Below are 21,558 nucleotides of genomic sequence, written 5' to 3' on the forward strand. Positions count from 1 at the left end.
AAACTGTGTTTTTCAACAGCATTCAAATACCAATGTGGCCACGTTTTTCGCAACAATCCCTCAACAGTAATGTTTTACAAATACAGTAGTGAAGAATTATTACTTTGCTATATTGAAACAGTAGCACAGATACATTTACTTTTTAGAACATTGTCACTTGTTACCAAAAGAAAAGGTAATGAACTACAGTGGAACCTCTACTTATGAGCATCCCAACTTATGCACATTTTGAGTTACAAGCCATCGTGCACCCTTTGTTTCGCTTTGACATATGAGCAGCATTTTGAGTTATGAGCTAGTGCCAGAGAGAGGGCTAGCACGAGAGTACAGAGCTAAGGGAGCAACCTCTGTGCCTTGTGCTCTTATCTGCTTTGGGAGATTGCTGTTTGCTCCTGTCTGCTTTGAGAAGGTTAGTTGATTTTGTGTGGTGTTTATTCTTGGAATGTTTGGCTTCTTGAAGAGAGAGGGAGGGGGAGAGAGCAAGAAAGAGGGGAGGCTGGAATGAGTAAAGTATGAAGAAAATGATGTTTCTGACTCTTCACTTTGTGCTTCCTTGCCACATCTTTGTGCTTCTACCATTTCAAAGCTGATTTTACTTTTTTATTGTTCCATGTGAATGGTTTTGCCTTGCTCTCACACTGCCCAACACACATTTTGTTGCCTCAAATGTGTTTCCTTGCCACAACTTTGTGTTTCTGCCATTTCAAAGTTGATCTTTCTTTTTTATTGTTTAATGTGAATGTGTAGGGTTTTTAAAAATATATTATTGTTATTTATAAAGTACATTTTCTCATTTAAAAACATGTAACAAAAAATGGTGTGGTTTTGGGGCGGGGGGGGTACAGATTAATAGGATTTCAATGAATTTCAACTGTAAATTTGTTTTGAGGTAAGAGCGATGTGAGTTAAGAGCTTGGTCATGGAACAAATTAAACTCTAAACTCAAGTTATCACTGTACTTGTTTTGAGTTACTCATTTGATCAGAATTCAGCCTATACCCCTTTGCTTTCAGACTGTTGCTTTGACATAGATTGCCAATATGTAATGTTGAACAACTGGGCTAGTAAAAACAAAAAAAGGTTACCTGGAAGCTTGTATAATGGATTCATTCTTCAGCAATACATTTCTATATTGCCAGACATAAAAGCACACCTTTTGTCCATATGAGCATGACTTCTCAGCCAAAGGGGAGAAATGAAATTATTTTTAACATGAGCTGAGTCAAGTGTGTGTTTTTCTTTTTTACGATCTGAGCTCTGAGCCATCCCATTCTTGATGTGTTTATGCATTTTATGTAGCCAGTGAATACCAGCTACTCAATTTGTTTGCACCTTTTCTCATCACCCCATGTTATCTTTCAGTTTTGCTTCATTCTAAGATGAACACACTGGGTATGACAGAACTTTTGCTTAAAAGGACCAAGTGCCTTCTCAAAGTCTGAATTAAAGTAGACCTGCCTGAACAAGTTTATAAACTTCCTAAATCAGCATTTACTGTATATCATCGCATAATAGTCGCCATCACATAAAATTCATACCCCTATTTTGGGGAAGAAAATATGTTTTGCCAATCCCTGCATAAAAGTTACACCCTTAGTTCACTTGCACAGGTGCTTACTTTGGGGGAGCAGTCATGTGGGTGAGTGAACCATCACCCACCTATTTGGCGGCACCTTATCTGACTTATGTGGTGAAAGAAGCCCCTCACACAGGGACCTTTCACCATGTAATATTTGCCATTGCATAATAGTTGCACCCATCCCCCATAGGAAGGGGGAGTGTGACTATTATGCAATGAGATGCAGTATTTAAATGCCATTGATTCAATGAATCTACTCCAGCTGAGACTAACATTTGCATGCATGCCATTTGCACATGCACAAAACACACACTTGTGTTTGAACACAGTCTTCTTCTTGGTGAGCCTGGGGGAAATAGACTCTGTTGGCCAAACCATCATAGAGTTTATTTATTTATTTATTTATTTACAGCATTTCTATTCCACCCTTCTCACCCCGAAGGGGACTCAGGGTGGATCACATTGCACACATAAAGGCAAACATTCAGTGCCATTACATAGAACAGAGACAGAGACAAGACGCAGGCACGGGCTGGCCTCAAACTCATGACCTCTTGGTCAGAATGATTTGTTGCAGCTGGCTTGCTATCCAGCCTGCTCACCTTTCCTATTCAGAAGAGCAAAGTTCGATCATTCCAAGTTGGGTAATATCCAGGAAAGGAAACAGGGTCAGGGAAAAGTAGAGAGGACAAGCAAATATCAGGTTACAATGAGAAGAATTAGGAGCTGCTGCTTCTTCACTTCCATACAAGAGTTCACCTGGCAAAGAGGGTTGCTCCATAGACACATCCCTCACACCAGGGGTCCCCAAACTTTTTAAACAGAGGGCCAGTTCACGGTCCCTCAGACCGTTGGAGAGCCGGACTATGGTTTTTAAAAAAAACTATGAACAAATTCCCATGCACACTGCACATATCTTATTTTGAAGTAAAAAAACAAAACGGGAACAAATACAGTCTCAATGTTAATAATAATCATAATCATAATAAAAATTATAAAGAGAATTGGAAGAGACCCCTTGGGCCATTTAGTCCAACCAAAAGCACAAGCAAAGCACCCCTGACAGATGGCCACCCAGCCTTAATGTTGTTGTTAATAATAATAATAATAATAATAATAATAATAATAATAATAATAACTTCCCAAGTGTTTACCATCCGAAAATACATCACACAGTCCTAAACGCTTGAGAAGTGTTCGACTTGTGATTTTGTGGTACGAAATCCAGCATATCTAACTTGTTTTCTGTGTCAGACTATGTCGTTGTGTCAATAATAATAATAATAAATCACACAGGCCTAAATGCTTGGGAAATGTTCGACTTGTGATTTTGTGATACGAAATCCAGCATATACATCTCATTTGCTGTGTTATACTGTGTCCTTCTGTCAATAATGACAATAATAATAATAATAATAATAATAATAATAATAATAATAATAATGAAGGTTGGAAGAGACTCCTTGGGCCATTTAGTCCAACCCCCTTCTGCCTTTGTGCACCAAAACACTAGTAAAGCACCCCTTGATAATTAATAATTAATTAAATAATAATTAAAATACTATTATAAACAAGCAAAGTTTTGGAAGGCACGCACCAGGCGAGGGAGGAGGTGGGAAAGGCATGTGGAGGAGGAGGGAGCCGCCACCGTGGGGGCCGGATAAATGGCTTCGATGGGCCGCATGTGGCCTCCGGGCCTTAGTTTGGGGACCCCTGCCTCACACAGTCAACAGAAAATGTGGCCAGGAGAATGTGGATATCGAGGGCTTTGCTAATGAGGCAAAAAGCCATTAGTATCAAGTTAGGGACACAAGGGTGAGGGATCGCAGGGCAGAAGAAGTGAATGCACTTCAAACAAATTTAAATTGTCTGTTTTACTGCATGAAGAAAAAAGGGCTGGTGATAGGAGGAAACGGCACAAATGGTTAGTGATCATTTCAGATGATTGCATGCATCAGGCAAAGAGCAATTTAAATGTGAGGGCACTAATATGCTATCAGATGCAGTTGCCCTTATTTTCACCATATTTGATTGAAGCAGTGTGCCTTGGTACACTGAGGAATGTAGACATATTATACTCCATCTCTGCAGGAGTCCTGCAAGATAGAGGTCCATTTACCTCCGCATACTTCTTGTCTAAATGATATTTAGCCATAAATAAACAGTCTCCAAATGTCAGCACTAATAAGAGACAAGAACTATATTTGGCAGCCCCCACATCTCTGAGACTTGCATTTTTTAAACGAATTAGCTTATATTTAATTTTATCCTTTATGCACAAGAAGACGTCTCATAACAAGTAGCATTAAAAATGTTAATTTCAATTACCCTCTCTTGCAAGTTAAACAAAAGTTGCTAAAAAGGAGGTGTATGCTATGCTATATTATTTTCTATACTTGTCCACACACAGAGGCAGCCTTGTGAATGACAGAAGAGCTAAATTATCTTGCTCTTCACTGCCATTTAGACTCGAAAAGGGGGTATGCCTATTCTCTACTTTATGGTTAGCAGGTTCAGTATTAAAATTTTACTACCGGTAATACAGCAATCCCTTCTATATTGTCCATATGAAGTAAAGGAACATTAGCATGCATAAAATTATTTTGAAGACCTCAACTTCCTGGGTCCTTCAGTCAGCGTGGTGAGTAGTCATGCTGGCAATTCTATTTCCCTGTATGCTTGTTGGGAATTAAAGTGTATGGTGCAGAAAACTGGCTCACTGATAGACCTGCTCTCACAGTCTGGCTTTGTCTCAATTCTGCAGATACCTAGCAGAATCCAGCCACGTATAATATTTGATATGGTACTATTGATATTTCCATAGCCTTTTGAAATCCTTCCCAAAACAGAAGTTCTATCCATAATTCTAAAATATCAATATGCATCAAATTAACGTAGAAGGTCACTATGCTAAACCATCTGCAACTGCCATAAAGCAAAGGCAATCTCATTTGAAACTGCCATAAAGATATAGAGCCAATATTGGCTGCCTCCACATGGAAGGTGAAACATCTGAATCAGTCCCCTGTTTTTATAATGGGTAAGGAGCAAGTTTATCTGGCATAGCTTGCTCCTTAGATCTCAGAAACTCAGGGGAATGAATGCGTTTGATACCACTTTAACTACTATGGCTAAATATTATGGAATAATTGCAGTTGTATGAGTTGTCAAAGGCTTTCATGGTCGGAATCACTGGGTTGCTGTATGGTCATGTTCCAGAAGCATTCTCTCCAGATGTTTCACCCACATCTATGGCAGACATCCTCAGAGGTTGAGGGATCTGTTGGAAACTAAGCAAGTGAGGTTTATATATCTGTGGAATGTCCAGGGTGGAAGAAAGAAGTATTGTCTGCTTGAGGCAGGTGTGAATGTTGCAAATGGCTACCTTGTTTAGCATTTAATGGCCTTGCAGATTCAATGCCTGGCTGGTTGCTGCCTGGGGGAATCCTTTGTTGGGAGGTGTTAGCTGACCCTGATTGATACTTGTCTGGAATTCCCCTGCTTTTTGGGTGTTGCTCTTTATTTACTGTCCTGACTTTTGAGTTTTTAAATACTGGTAGCCAAATTTTGTTCATTTTCTTGGTTTCCTCCTTTCTGTTGAAATTGTCCACATGTTTGTGGATTTCAATGGCTTCTCTGTGTAGTCTGGCATGGTAGTTGTTAGAGTGGTCCAGCATTTCTGTGTTTTCAGATAATATGCTGTGTCCAGGTTGGTTCATCAGGTGCTCTGCTATGGACGACTTCTCTGCTTGAGTCAGTCTGCAGTGCCTTTCGTGTTCCTTGATTCATGTTTGGGCAATGCTGTGTTTGGTGGTCCCTATGCAAACTTGTCTAAAACTGCAAGGTATACGGTAGATTTCTGCAGATGTGAGAGGATCTTGGCCTTGGGGTTGTACTTTTACAAGATTTTTAGCCTTATCTGCCAAAGAGTGCTCGTGTCTCACTGAATTCCAACTCTCATGGTTCCATGCACTAAACCATAGTAATTAAAGTGGAATCAAATTGCATCAATTCTATGTGTGCATGTACAAGGCCCAGTTATAGCCGTTTGGCAGTCTTTTAAGATAGAGCCATGGCAATTGAAATGGTATCTGACTGCATTGCTGTAGTTAGGGGGGGAGCATTAAATCTCTCAGCAGAGAATTCTAAGCACCTCACCAAACTACAAATTCCAAGTTTCTGTAAGTCACAAGAGTTAAAAATGGTTATCAATCTGCTATAACAGTGTGATTTAGATATGTTCTTAGAGAAGACATCCATAGCTAGAAAAGACAGTGTCAGCTCCTCTGTAAGGTTCCAGGGATCCTATTTCAGCCAGAGCCCCCACATCCTGTGGCATGCCATCTCTTTATAGAAGCTTTTGGCTCAGTGCAGCTGAGAGCAGATGGTCATAATGACTTGGCTGAGAAGAGCTGTCAGCGCAGATCCCCACCCCACCCCCCACCCGTCTCACATGATTTAAAAAATGCCACCTGGGGAGTGCGAAGTGTGTTGCTGCGTGCATACAAAAATTACTGTCCATGCCTTGCTCCACACTCTGGCACCTTGCAGTATGTGCCTAATGCAGTCCCTAAAGGTTATGTAGCACTCCGGTCCAGGCAGCATAACAGAGGAAGAACATAGCTTTCTTGGAAGGAATGCCTTGGTTGGCATAGGACAGTCATATTATGGTTGAGGGTGAAGATGTGGATGGGCACTACCCCTGATGCATGTGATGATTTGTACATTCTGAAAAAAGGAAAATCAAAGTTTGGAAACCTTTCTCTCTTTTTTTTAACTGCAAGTGTCAGATTCCCAGAAGCAACAGAGACTAATATGCCATACTTGTTAGGGGAGTCTGGTATAGTCCAAAAATGTAACTTAATAATAATAATAATAATAATAATAATAATAATAATAATAACTTTATTTTTGTACCCCACCTCTATCTCCCCGAAGGGACTCAGGGTGGCTTATATGGGGATGGGCCCAATCAACATAGTTAAAATAACTACATAAAACAATATCATAAAGCAGAATAAAACAACAACATTATAACAGAGTTTAAGGTAACCATTGAACCAACAACCAATGAACAAACAGTTTCTGGGCATGGGTACACAGACTGGTGCAAATCAATTTTGAGGATAGGGCTGATGGATAAAGTGAGTCAGATGGCAAAATTAGGGATGGAGGGCAACGTAACATGGAGCATAATATTGTTGGGTAGAGAACAGTAGTATAGTGCCAGGCCAAGATTTTAGGTCCTAGTTGGAGCCAAATTATCTAGGGCAGGGGTGCCCAAACTAAGGCCCGGGGCCACGTGCGGCCCATCGAAGCCATTTATCCGGCCCCCGTAACGATGGCTCCCTCCTCTTCCGTTGAGGAAGGCGCATGCGGCGCAAGGGAGGAGGGAAAGGCGCGTAGCTTTCCCACCTCCTCCCTCACCTGGTGCACGCCTTCCAAAGCTTTGCTTGTTTATAATGGTATTTTAATTATTATTTAATTAATTATTAATTATTAAGGGGTGCTTTGCTAGGGCTTTTGGTGCACAAAGGCAGAAGGGTGTTGGACTAAATGGCCCAAGGGGCCTCTTCCAACCCTCTTTATTATTATTATTATTGGTACAAAGATACAGTATAACACAGCAAACGAGATATTTATGCTGGATTTCATATCACAAAAACACTAGTCAAACACTTCCCAAGTGTTTAGGACTGTGTGTATTATTATTATTATTATTATTATTATTATTATTATTATTATTTTATGACACAGCAAACAAGATAGATATGCTGGATTTCATATCACAAAATCACAAGTCGAACACTTCCCAAGTGTCTAGGACTGTGTGATGTATTTTTGGATGATGCACGCAGATCCCAGCAGGGTGGCCTTTTGCAGTTGGCAGATCGTTAATGTCTATTGTTTCCAAATGCCGGCTGAGATCTTTTGGCACAGCACCCAATGTGCCCATCACCACCGGGACCACCTGCACTGGTTTCTGCCAGAGTCTTTGAAGTTCAATCTTGAGGTCCTGATAGTGGCTGAGTTTTTCCTGTTGTTTTTCATCAACGCGACTGTCACCTGGGATGGCGACATCAATTATCCAAACCTTGTTCTTTTCCACAACTGTGATATCTGGTGTGTTGTGTTCCAGAACTTTGTCAGTCTGAACTTTGTCAGAACTTTGAGGCTGGGTGACCATCTGTCATGGGTGCTTTGCTTGTGCTTTTGGTGCACAAAGGCAGAAGGGGATTGGACTAAATGGCCCAAGGGGTTTCTTACAACCCTCTTTATTATTTTTATTATAATTATGATTAACATTGAGGCTGTATTTGTTCCCATTTTGTTTGTTTTTTAATTCAAAATAAGGTATGTATAGGAATTTGTTCATAGTTTTTTAAAAAAACTATAGTCCGGCCCTCCAACGGTCTGAGGGACCGTGAACTGGCCCCCTGTTTAAAAAGTTTGGGGATCCCTGATCTAGGGGATTGTCTAGTCAAAAGCACAGAAGATCATCCTTGTCTTAGATTTTATGGAACATGGACAGGGTGGGTACTAGCCTAATCTCCCTGGGGAGGGAGTTTCAGAGCCGGGGGGGGGGGCACCACCAAAAAGGCCCTCTCTCTCATCCCCACCAGCCATGCCTGTGATGGGATGGGAGCAAAAGAACAGCCTCCCCAGAAGATCTCCCCAGGTTCATAGAGGAAGATGCGGTCACAAAGATAGGCAAGTCCCAAACTGTTGAGGGCTTTATAGGTAATAACCTGCATCTTGAATTCAGACCAGAAACTTATTGGCAGCCAGTGGAGCTGTTTGAACTGGAAAGTTGACCGCTTCCTGAAATCTGCTTCAGTTAACTTTCCTCAGCTTTTGGGTACTATAAAAACCAGAACTGAGGTCACAGGATTTAAACTTTTCAAGTGTTGGTGAGGAATTTTCTTCCAATTTAGTTGATACATATTTTCACCAATTACTGTATATTTTTTTCCATTAAAAAAGTCCCTTAAACTAGTGTATCAGGTGGCCCTTGATCTCTCCAGCTTTTCCTCTCCTACACACAAGCTCCCTTAATCTCTCTCTCTGTCTCTAACTGCCAAATTTAAAGCTAGATACAACAATCTTATACCCTTAAATCTGCCAGCTTTGCACAAGATGAGGCATTTATGACTTTTTCTGATCTGTTGTAGGTATCCCACATAGTCGGGAGCTGACAATAAAAAAGGAGTAAATAGGCATGAGAAGGAAGGAAATGTGCATTCTTATCTCCTGATAAAAATGTTTGCAGAGGAGCAAATCAAATCTCCAATGAGAATCGTTACTCATTTTTTCTAATCCTTAAAAAGTGTTCATTTTCTTCAATATATTTCAAATTTTTTAAAGCAAACAATATATTTTTTAAAATCAGGTTGGATTTTAAAACTGTGCTATATATGTTTGTACATAAATTGCTATGAGGACGTGGCCCTAGAAAGGCAGCATGTCTATCAATAAATAGATGACTAAATAACAGCACATCCACACTGTAGAGTTAATGCAGTTTTGACACCACTTTAATTGCCTGGACTCAATGCTTTGAAATACTGAGATGTTTAGACTGGAGGGCACAAACACTCTTTGGCAGAGAAAGCTATAAATCTGGTAAAATGACAACTTTCAGCCTGTTTTCCTGTCCAAGTAAATTCCAGAGTCCTGGAGCAGCCATTAAGAAAATCCTGTCTTCACCATCTGATGGTGGTTGAACCAAGGACTTTATCACATTACTTACAATAGCACTTTGATTCCACTAAAAATACAGTGGGTCTATCATATGAAATCTTGGGGTTTACAATTTAGCGAAGGGCAGGGAATTTTCAGCCCGAGTGTAAAGTCTCACCAAACTACAAACCCCAGAATTGCATAGGATCTTGCTATTGCAGTTCAAATGGAATAATAGTGCTACAAAAGGATCGTGTGATAAGGACCCAAGAGAAAGACCTTCCTCAAGTATCTTAAGACACTGGCAGATAGATACAACCTTTTAGATAGCCCAGCACTATAAACCAGCACTTTGAATTTTACCTGGACATGAACCAATAGCCAGTGAAGTTATATCAACAAGCGCTATATGTCACTGAAGCTAGCCCAAATCTGTACCCTGTATGTTGCACCTGCTGACCCAATGATATGAACAGCTATAAGCTGTCTGCATCCTTATCATAGAATTATAGAGTTGGATGAGACCACAAGGCCATCCAGTCCAACCCCTGCCATTCAGGAATACACAATCAAAGCACTCACAACAGACAGCTAACCAGTTTCTGCTTTAAAACCTCCACAGAAGGAGCCTACACCACACTCTGAGACAGCATATTTCACATTGAATAGCTGTTACTGTCAAGGAGTTCTTCCTAATCTTTAGGTGAGATCTTTTTTCCTGCAACTTGAGTCTGTTGCTCCTTCTTGTAGTCTAGATCCAAAGAAAACAAATTTGCTCTCTCTTCAATATGAAATCCTTTCAAATATTTAAACATGGCTATCATGTCCCCTCTCAACCTTCTCTTTTCCAAATTAACATACTAAACTCCCAGCCAGTCCCCTTAGTACTTGACTTCTACACCCTGGACTTTCCCTGGAAACTTGGTGATGAAAGCCTATCATGATCAAGGTCTGCTTTTCAAAATGTGCTACTGTGACTTTTAACGCTCACTTCCCGGGAGTCTCAGGCTTGACTCCTGCCCAAGCCATGTCACACACATTGTGAAATCAAAGCTCAGCAGGCCTATAATATTTTAAAGAATGTTATGTTAGAGATCATGAATATACATACAACAACAACAACAACAACAACAACAACAACAACAACAACAACAGATAAAAATTTCCCTGAGGAGAGGGAGTGATTGAACAACCCAGTTAAGCTTCTGCTGGATTTTCCACATTCTCTTCCCACAACAAATATTCTGTACTTTGAACAAGGCAAAGGTAATATGATTGCATCGCCTAACTAAATTAAGCTTGTTGGAATTAACAACTGCTTCTAATAACATTACTCTGTTCCTTCACTCCCCATCCAGTTTAAATGTGTGCCCCTGAATGCACTCACAGACATTGGAAAAGGCCACGTAAACAAATGGCAAAGTTGAGAACACCAGCTGCTCACCAGCCCTTTGGTTTAAACATGCCTTTGGGCCACAGAATTGTTACCCACCCCGCCCCCTCTCTGCTGAGCACAAAATACAAAGACTGTTTTTGGACAGTCAGAGGGCATGTATGGTAAACAGAACATAGTTATGCTAAGTATAACAATATGACTGCAGGGGTGCCGAAGCAGCGGCAGCAACAAATGAGATAATGTGATGGAGTAAAAAAAAGGCTCTGGTGCTCTTAGCCAGTCAGTGGCCATATGCATGAATGGTGCAGAATCAAGACCATCCTTGCTTCCAGCTTCCTCAGTATTTCTTTCTAGTAAGATCCTGGAATTTTACCTCCCTCATCAGTTAGTAGCTTTTCAGCAGTAGGAGTTTTTTCTCATTATCCCTCCTTACTCTTCAAACTACCTGCTGGGGGTGATATACAGTAAGAGCCAAAGCTTTTTTCAAGTGCAGAGCTTTCAAGAATATGCACAAGTGGTAAGCTTCCAATGTTTTGAAATGTGCAAGCATTTCCACCCACTCCAGGTAAAAGTGAATAAGGCCTTGGGAAAGTCAGACTAGTCACAGTGGATGCCTGAGAAATTAAAGGGAAATGCCAGCAAAGATCTTAGGGGGATGTCAGAAGCCTTCAACAAGCACAAGGCAGAGCTTGCTGGAAACTGCCTTTGCATCCATAAAGAGGAGAGAAAGTGCAGCAAGTCAGAGGACGGGAGTTAAAAGCTTGCATTAATAGACTCTTCCAAGCTCATGTTACACGCCCTCAACCTCAAACTCGTCTTTGTACAGTTGAAGCATAGCGGGTGAGCTGCAGTTAATTTAGAAGGCATTTTTAAACAGAGACGAACATGGTTTCCCTTCCCAGTGCATTTAATTGGTGGCCTGCTGACTTGACAAGACCATTTTCCTTGAACTGGCTGCCTTTGGGCTTTAGGGTCCGATTTCCCTGTCCATCAGTACACTACACAATGCACATTGGCTTGCAAATTGTTCACTGGAAACACCATCAGAAACAGAGTATGCTTTTTCTGTACTGATACAGAGTGCACATTTCCCATTTGGGAATGTAAACCTGTGGTTGCTTAAGCCTATGGCAAGAAAAATAAATGGGGAGTGATGAATGTCTGTTAACCTATATTCTCTTCAATGAAAAATATTTCAAATTCTCCCTTTTAGGAATCATAGGTGGGATGTAATCCCCCACATTCACTGGAGTTAGAAACAGCCCTCCCAATAAAAGTGGGAAAATTGTAAATAAACACCTTTTTTACCAGAGAGAAAACCCCTTTAGGAATCTGTAGGCCCTTTGGTGCAAGTCTATGGTCACCTTCCACCAGAATCACACTGAAAGACCTAAAGATTCCTAGAGAGAACATATTAATCGAATCTGTGAATAATAAAATCTGTGAAAATGAAATGTGCAAATATGGCGGGCTATAGCTATAGAGGCTTCACAGAATAATTTCATTTTTATTCTAAAGACATAGGACCTCATCACATGGACTTTGAGAAGCATTGGGGACTGTCTGTCTAGCAAAGGGAATCATATCATTAGATCTCCAATCATCCCGTTTCAAGTTTTGTCTTCCCATCACACACATTTCTCTAGATTTTCACCCATTGTTGTCTGCGTTCAGAACCATGACATGGGGATTTTTTTCCCTTTCCATATTACTTTTTTTAATCAGGGAAATATCCAACTGCAGTATCCAAAAGTCAAGATTACATGGTATGAATTCCATTTGGAAGGAAATGTTAAAACCTCTTTGCCCTGATCCCCTCTTGCAAGGCATTGCTTTTCTTCATTATAGCAGCGTAATTTGAACCCTTTTGCAACAATCCGCTCTTGCAAGGCTTTGCTTCTCTTCGGTATAGCAGTGTAATTATAAAACACTTTGTAATGATCCCCTCCTGCTAAGCTTTCCTTCCCTCCATTACACCAGTGTTACGTTAAAAAGCTAGCAAGAGAACAATTTCGAGTCTAGATTTCTTTTAAGGAGAAAATGCAGTGAAAGGAAAGTGGTTAGGAACGCCCATTCCTTCATGTCATCAAAATTATTCAACACGGGCAAATCTGTCAGATCCCATTACATATGTTTTTTGGTGTTAGCGACTGTTCTGGCATGTGCTATGGGCTCAGAACACAATTTCTTGCCCGTGTTCTTAACTCTTTTCTTTCAGCCTGCTTCAGCTCCACTTCAAGGTTGAAAGGCAATGGATGACAACCAAAAGTAGGCAAGCATCATCTCATGAGCTCCGTTCCACTTTGTTCTTGAAATTAACGTAAAATGTCCTACAAGGAGGCAAACGCTCCATGTGATGAGGTCAATAGACCATATATAGTATGTTGTTCATATAATTTCCTACCAAGGTTTAAAGGTTTAACCTTTTAAGCCTGCAGGTCACAAACTAATGGGTGGTATCCCATACTACAGGTGTATCCAGGGCCGTAGCCAGAAAAAAAATTCGGGAGGGGTTTTGAAAATTTCGGGGGGGGGGGGGTTGAACCCCTAGCACATACCCCTCCCTGCTACAAACCTGTCAATATCTGCTTGAGATAGTGCCTGGAGGGACTTTTAATGTTTTGCATCTCATAGACTTAGCATGGGGATTTGGTTAACCAGTTAAAATTCATGAGTAAACGAGATTTTTTTTATAACTTGAAAAATTTCGGGGGGGGGGGGGGTTGAACCCCTAAACCCCCCCCCCCTCGCTACAGGCCTGGGTGTATCATTGATTTGCTTCAAAATTAAACTGACATTGATTACCAGCTTCTAAATGGTAGGTGTGTTCTGATACACATTCAGTTTTTTACACACACAAATGCCACCTTACTTTTAACTCTAAAGTGAGACATTTAGAAACACTGTAGTCAGATAATAAGATAGATGGGAAACGTTCTAGTCCATCTTCCTGCTCAAAAGAGCTTCTAGATAAATTCAGACAAGTCATTAGAATGTGGAAAGTAACACAATGAAGCAGGAATAGAAATTGTAAATATAAGAAATATAATAATGGTAGCCTTTCTGTGCCCTAGAGGTAAAAACAACATGATGGTCTGGATGTTTTTTAACTACAAGTCCCAGTGGCCCTAGATAGTATTGCCAAAGGTAAGAAATTGTGGGAACTGCAGTCCAATAATGTACTTTATAAAACATATGAGAGTTTCAAATGCTTCTGGATGGATGGGTCCCTTGTGGTACCAGTCAAGTACATTGTACAGCCACTTATTCTTTCCTTCCTGCTATAGCAGGGGAGAACAAAAAGTCAGAAAGCTAAATTTTTTTGTTTTTCTAAGCAAACCTTCCCCATCACTGACTTATATCATTTCCATCCTTTCTAGAGCTCGGTGCAGATGCAAAAAAGTGGACAATTGCTGCCCATGTAATTAAATAGTGGTGACATGAATTTTCACACTTCAGCATGCCCACATTCACATTACCATTACTTATTAATATGGGGCAAATTATCTGCGGTCAAAGAAAATAATAGAAATCTTACAGACCCAGAGGGTCTGCTGTTCAGCTAAAAACTATTTAAAATCATTTAAAAACTAAATAAACATTTTTATTTAAAAAAACACATTGTTAAAACTGTTTAAATTGCAAAAAGATAAAAGTGCACTCCTATTAAAAGTCCCTCTGGCACATGAATTGTAAGCCAAATGCCTACCTAAATAAGCTCTTCATCTGCCAGCACTTGCAAGCGGAGTAGGCTAGTGAGTCTCCTATGAGGGAGCAAAATGCAAGAACTAATAACTTGCTCAGCATCTCGGTTGCATCATTCCAGGCACTTTTCAAAAGGCTGAGTGAACTAAGCAGAGGGAACTGTAGTAGTCTAACCATGGCCAAATCAACCCTTTTTAACAATGGTAGCAGCTGACAAATGTGCACTAATGTGAGGGATACAGCAACAGAGTCACTAGAAAATAGGAAAAATTAGACTCAACAGTGTGAAAGCCATTCTACAGTTCAAAAAACATGGTCAAGATGAGAAAATCCAAACGTAGGCTCAGCAGGTGTAGCAAGGGGTAAAGGCTTCTCAACATGCAGAAACTGGAGATCCAGCAGAGTACTCCGTGCATATCATTAAAAGCTGGTGCCAAAACAATTTTAAAACAACCTGGACCTAGAACTGAAGGCTTTTAAGCCCCAGCTTTCAGATCACAGCTGTAGACTTCAGATTCTCCTGTTCTGCATCAAACGTCTGTGACCATAGGCTGCTTCTATTAGAATTAGCAACATTTGCTTTACTTTGCTTGTTGGCTGCTCATTTCCTCGTTGGCAGGCTTCCTGTTTGCTTGCTTACCATGCCTACTTTTTCCAGCATCTCCTCTGATCCCCAGCTATTTTCTCCCTTCTCTCTCTCTCTCTCTCTCTCTCTCTCTCTCTCTCTCTCTCTCTCTCTCTCTCTCTCTCTCTCTCTCTCTCCTTTACTACATTTTGTATTATAAGTAAAACAACATTTATAGGTTTTTTACAAAGAGCAATAAGCTTATTTTCATTCTCTGGTGGATGCTGTAGTTCGGGAGAATAGGACTGGTTGTTGTTCAGCTTCTGCCTTGCCAATTTAATTCTGATGTCGAGCCAAGACACCCCACCCCACCCATTTTTTCGGCAAAGTCTTCTTTTGGACCATGGCAGGAGATCCAAACCTCGCCAACTGGAGCCTGAGTCCCAATAGCTTGCCGGAGGAATACTTCCAACAGCCGCCATTTCCAGAGGATATATTGTCTCTAGACCTCCTTTATGAATTACAAAATAACCCCTTTAATAAATGGTCACCCCAGTGTCCTTTTGCCCTCATACTTGTTTCACTGTAGCCTTGTCTTCTTTTTGCTTTCCTTTTTACTTTCCCAACCTGATCCAGTTACTGTGCAGCCCCTCAATCCCAAGCAGGGCTTCTATTCCCTCTCCTTTCCCCATTTCCACTGCCCCTTTTCATGCCCCAACCCTGGGTCAACTTCGATACCCCAAAGACCTCAGCATCCGAGACTAATCTGCTGATTAGGCAATACCGGATCTCTTATGTGTGTGTGTTGTGATATTTTATGTTTTATAATTTTATAAAATATCTTTGGAAGCATGAAGCCACCACCATGACCTTGGTTCACCTTGACCTGGAATTCCCCTTGCGTCTCCCTGGTCTTCACCTCAACAAAGGATTCAAGCACCCATCATATTCAAAGTCAATCCATCTCTATTGATTCCAGGTTGGACTGACTGCACAAAGGATGACTGGATGCTGAATTGGTCTAACCTTCTTTTGTGTGGCCATATGGACATAAGCCATTCATAATTACCTGGCACCCTTCTTGGAGTTTGGAAGGTCCTTCCATTGTTTTTCCTGAATGTCATTTCCCCTTTCCCAGGAATGGATTCCCTAATCCCATCACTCTGAACAACATATTTGTAAGGTCAACAATGGACACAGACACCATGGGCACCAGACCCACCTGATGGGTCATTCACTGGACAATCACCAAAACAGTAATCCTCACGGACCTAATGGCCCCATTTTGTTAGTCTTGAGGTTGAGACACAGTAATCTTTCATAAAATTATACTCTCCTTTGCTTTTCCTGATCATCCCGCCCCCTGCCTGCCATTTGAGAACCAAAATTTGCATCAGAAGTCGGGAAAGCTCTCTAATTGGCCGCTGGGTGCCACAGCCCCTCCATACTGCTTGTGACATCAGAGCCGGCTCCGCCAATCAGCACAATCAGCTGGCCCCAGCTGGGCATACACATGAAAAACAAAAGACTGAACTGTATAAAATGTGTGTTTTATCTGTACAATGGCATGTCAACTTCTTTGAGCAGCTTACCGCTAACTTTCATCCTTTCTGGCTGGAAATAAATTACCTCGGTGGCTTCTGCTTCAGCTGGTGAGACTTTTTTGATTGGGGAACATTTAGTTTTAGCTTTGGGTCTTGCCAGCCATGGACTCTGCGGCCCTGTGCCAATTCCATTATCCGCTTATCAGATCTCGTTATCCGTCTATTGGGTTTCGCTATCCACTGTCTGGATCTCATTATCCACGAACTGCTCTAAATTGCTCAATTTCAACTGCTCTGCTTGTGGGATCCAGTACTATCTCACACATTTGTCACAAGAACTTTGCAGCCTCAGGTCATCCTTCAATCAAAATTCATTGAGAGCATAACAAACGCAGTTGGGGAATCTCCTGGCAACAGCAATTGCCAAAATATCCAGATTTAAAACCAGGCCCAAGACCAATTCCAAACCAAGAACTCATGGCTTCCAAATATACGTTATTTAAATAGATAAAATGTATATAATTTTTCGCACTCCTATAGGTTATGTAAGTAGAAGGCAGTAACGATCTTGCTAAATGAATTGTTCACAGATTGTCATGCAGTTGCTGTGAAAAAAATGTCATGTGGAAGAATCCATTTGTGCTTTCTGACTTCTAACATCCCCAGATATACAGTATGTCAAAGATGGGCTGAGAAGCCATTATGAGTAGGGGTGACAAGTGTAGAATGAAAGTAGCAGCTGTCGTCCCTCTTCTTCCGGTGATAAAATAATAAATGTTGCATTTCCCATGCTTAGTAGCCCTTGGATACCTAAGAAAAGAGCACCACAGAGCTGGCTGTTATATTTTGATCATGTGATTGAGTCACAGTCAAAGGACAAAGTAGCGGTCAAACAAAGTGCCAGTTTCTGACTTGTGAGAGTACCAAAGGCAGTCCAGAAGTAATGCTTGCCCTCAGAGTCATATCAATCATAATATGGTACCATAAATTTCAAGAACCTTAGAATACTGGACTATATAAATATAAAGTATCATCTAACGGATGACTCAATTATAAGTGAGTTTTCATGACAACTAATAGCACTTCAACAAAGCAACTTGTGGATCAATGGCAAACCAAGAAGACAACATTCTGCTATTCCACTTTCTTAGGCCACTGCACTCCTCCTGACCACTAGCCTCACATCCAAATTCGATGAACTCATTCTCTGGAAAGTAGTATTGCCTGCAAAATGTGTGTGGTGCAGTTTTCTAGAATGCTAATGCCCAAATACAATGTTTCGTGGAGATTTTCCTCAGAACAAAGCAACGTGGGGAAAGTGGCTACGTTTGCAGGGGCACCCATCCCATAATAACCTTACTATGAAAAAGGACCTTCCACAGATCCATCTTTTGAGCCTTGGCAACATTCTGGTGCCTCTTTCCAATGGATTTCCTGCTCCGATGGTCCTCCCTCTGAGTAAGAGATTGGGTGGGAAGTTGTCCCGGGAAAACCCACCATGGCCATCATTCTCTTGCTGCTTCCATTTTCACTGCACCCTTCTTGCTCTAGTGGTGTTGTTTTCATTTCTTTCTTCTTGCTCTGAGTTTCTACTTTTTTGTTCTCTCTCAGTACAGCTAATGGGAAAGGTATATGTACACTGGGTTGGTGGACACTTCTCCCTTTATCGGGAATATGTTGAGAGATCAAGAGGTCTTCTTAGATGCAGTGAATACCCAATCTCTCCCAATACGTGCATATGATGCTGCTGAATCTATCTTCCTTTGGCTGTCTGTTCTGATGTCAGATCAAGAAAGATAAAAGTATGGGGGCTGCAATGGGGGAATCTGAGAATGGATCTCTTCCCTCACCAAACAATGTTATGGGGTCCCAATAAAAACTTGCAACACCAATCCCTCCATGGCATCTGCATCCTATATATACAATCTCATGATCCATAAAAATGTCTAATTATGAAATTACATTTACATATTCTAAGGTTCTGAAAAATGCCTGACCTTGCTACTTATATTTAATAATACCCAGCTTAAGAGTCCTAGAAATTTGCTAACTCTACAGTATTGTAACTTTAGGTTCATTAATAAAGGGATTATCCTGTTAGTGCTTTGATTTGTTTTTATTCTGATAGACCAGGATGGTGGCAAACATTATGCCAATTAATTTTAAAGCTCTATTTTTCCCACCTATTTCATTGTAAAATCATGATTTAGCCTTCAAAAGCCAATATATATTGTAAGTTCATGTTCAACTGACAAGATGTCTAGTTGACTCCCTATTCAGCTTGCTTATGGACACTCCTCTTTAACTTTTGCCACAACCACCAACAGGTAAAGTTCATTGAAAAATATATCTGCCTATTTATTGTAAATCCATTATAATAGAGTACTTTATATTGTTTTCCAAACTCCCATCAGTGACCAACCAAAAATACTGGAAGGGTTTTGGGGGGCATTCTTTGAGTTTTGAAGTTATAGTTCACCTACATCCAGAGAGCACTGTGGACTCAAACTATGATGGATTTGGATCAAACTTGGCACAAATACTCAATATGACCAAATGTGAACACTGGTGGAGTTTGGGGAAAATAGACCTTGACATTTGGGAGTTGTAGTTGCTGGGATTTATAGTTCACCTACAATCAAAGAGCCCCCTTGAACCCCACCAATGACAGAATTGGGCCAAACTTCCCACACAAAACCCCCAAAACCAACAGAAAATACTGGCAAGATTTGGGAGGAATTAACAGTGATTTAGGGGAGATGCAGTTAACTTACCCCCAGAGAACACTGTGAATTAATATGTGTTTTCTGATGGTCTTTGGCAACCCCTCTGACACCTGCTCATGACCCCCCAGGGGTCCTGATCCCTAGGTTTAGAAACTTTGATATATAGGATATTTCTGATGTACACATTTAGAATGCTCTCCCTGTTCTCTAGGTTCTAGTGTCACGTACCTTGGGACTGAATAAAAAAGAGTTATTGGTTGTTTTGAATCTATGTTCTCTGATGCAAAGATGACGTTGACTAAAGTTGGATTCAAACCATGTTTTAATGTATCAGACACTTACTCAGCAGCCTGCAAATCCTGCCAGAAGAAGAAAGAACCCTTGGTCCCACTTTCTGTGGTACGTTATCTGTATACACTATATAAATTTGTAACTCTTGACATGATAACAATATCAAATAGATATACTTATTGTCTCAGTTCTAGCTTAACTGTGGAGATAATATTTCTATTGTAAAGAATGGCCTTAAGATGAGAGGAACCCAGAAGCCCAGCTGTTCAGAATGTTGCTTGAGGTTGCTCTAACACTGCTTTTGATTGGCTCCAGCAAATCTCACAAGATCATGATAACAGTTGCAAAAACACAATGAAATAAGTTTCTGTAAATATCCTGCCTCATGTGGCTGATCTTATAACATTTTATGTTAACCAGATTAGATCACAGCAGTAAGATGACTGGAGCAGGCAAAGTCCTACTGGTTCACATATAAATTGGAAAGTGGAGTTATTTTTGATGCCATGAAAACTCTGAATATAGTGAATCCACTCAGTCATGAAAATCCACACGGTGACATTGGGCAAGTTGCACTCTCTCACCTCCAGAAAACCCCATGATGCTTTAGGACCACTATAAGCTGGAAATGATTTGAAGATACAGAGCAACAACAATATGTCATGGTTTCTTCATGTGTTCAAGATGACTTGATGCTGCCATTATCAAGTGATGAAAATGTATCAATTGGACAGCTGGCAAATGCCTCCCTGGTCTCTCTTTCTCTCATTCTCTCTCCCCCAGTTATTTCCCTCCCTGTCTCTCTGATTTGTTCCCACATATTAAAGCTACAACTGCTTGAGTGGTATTATTTAGCCAAGGGTGCATAAAGGGATTCCATTGTTTCCTATGTATATGCCCCAGTCTGTTTTGTCCCAGGAACAGACATCTGAAAACAAAGGCTATGGTTGATACTAAAGGAAAAATAAAGTGGATTCAGCCATGGCCTTCAGGATTGTTTCTCAAGACTATAGTCCTTGTCCCTTCTGCAACAGAAGAGAGGGAGGAGGAGCAAAGCCAAGAAAGCCACAGCTTCAGAATGCCAGCTGACATCTGGCGCACATGCCAAAGCTATCCAAGCAGAAGGTTTTGATACTGACACACACAGAGCTAGGAAGTATTTGGTTTTAATGAGTTACTTTGATGTATATATAGTTACTATCTTTAGTATTAAGCTGAAACATAATTTGTTCCCCTCACCAAATGGCAATGACTGTAACTCACTATTTTTAGTGAAACAGGAACGGGTTAGTTGCCTGCCACTCTTTACTGACCATAAGCAACAGAAGGAGAGAAACAAAGATCTCATGGATTTTTGCCATGTGTTGCAGATAGGAAGGATTATTTATTTACACGGAACAATGGCTTCAAACTACAGGAAAGGAGATTCCACCTGAACATCTGGAAGAACTTCCTCACTGTGAGAGCTGTTCGACAGTGGAACTCTCTCCCCGGGGCCGTGGTGGAGGCTCCTTCTTTGGAGGCTTTTAAGCAGAGGCTGGATGGCCATCTGTCGGGGGTGCTTTGAATGTGATTTCCTGCTTCTTAGCAGGGGGTTGGACTGGATGCCCCATGTGGTCTCTTCCAACTCTACTATTCTATGATTCTATGATTCTATGATTCTATGATGTATATCTTGCATTCTCAAAATTTGCAAGTGCAGTATCTGAATTAACCACTAGGGGAACCTAAGAGCATTTTTATGTCTCCAGTGGCATAACAGCAACAACAATCATAGCAACTTGTTTTTAACAAGTAACATAATGAGTTACCTTTATGGATTACAGTAAAAAGCAAGAAGTAATTAGCGTAATGATCAAGCAATTGTTTCTTTGAAAACTAACATTCCAAGCTTTGGTTAAATATCATAAGATACATCTGTCTGCAAAAGCTTCCAAATCAAATAGACACTACTTATAGATCACGATCTTTTGAGAAGAAAATAAATCAAGTTATTTATTGGTCAGACTATTCCCTCTGAACAAAGAATACAAGAAAAATATGTTTAATCTGATTAAAGGCCTTTTATGGCA

General features: G+C 40.7%; 1 protein-coding gene across 1 annotated transcript in view; it reads left to right on the top strand.

Annotated features, from left to right (window-relative positions):
• The first annotated feature begins 312 nt into the window (after positions 1-312).
• Positions 313-21,558, top strand: part of ky (kyphoscoliosis peptidase) — a 74,305-nt gene continuing 53,059 nt past the window's right edge. Inside the window, exon 1 of the mRNA XM_008106378.3 lies at positions 313-409. The gene's annotated coding sequence lies outside the window, so the exon portion shown is untranslated. The remainder of the gene's footprint in view (positions 410-21,558) is intronic.

The sequence above is a fragment of the Anolis carolinensis genome, chromosome 3 (assembly GCF_035594765.1).
Source record: "Anolis carolinensis isolate JA03-04 chromosome 3, rAnoCar3.1.pri, whole genome shotgun sequence".
NCBI classification, from domain to species: domain Eukaryota; kingdom Metazoa; phylum Chordata; class Lepidosauria; order Squamata; family Dactyloidae; genus Anolis; species Anolis carolinensis.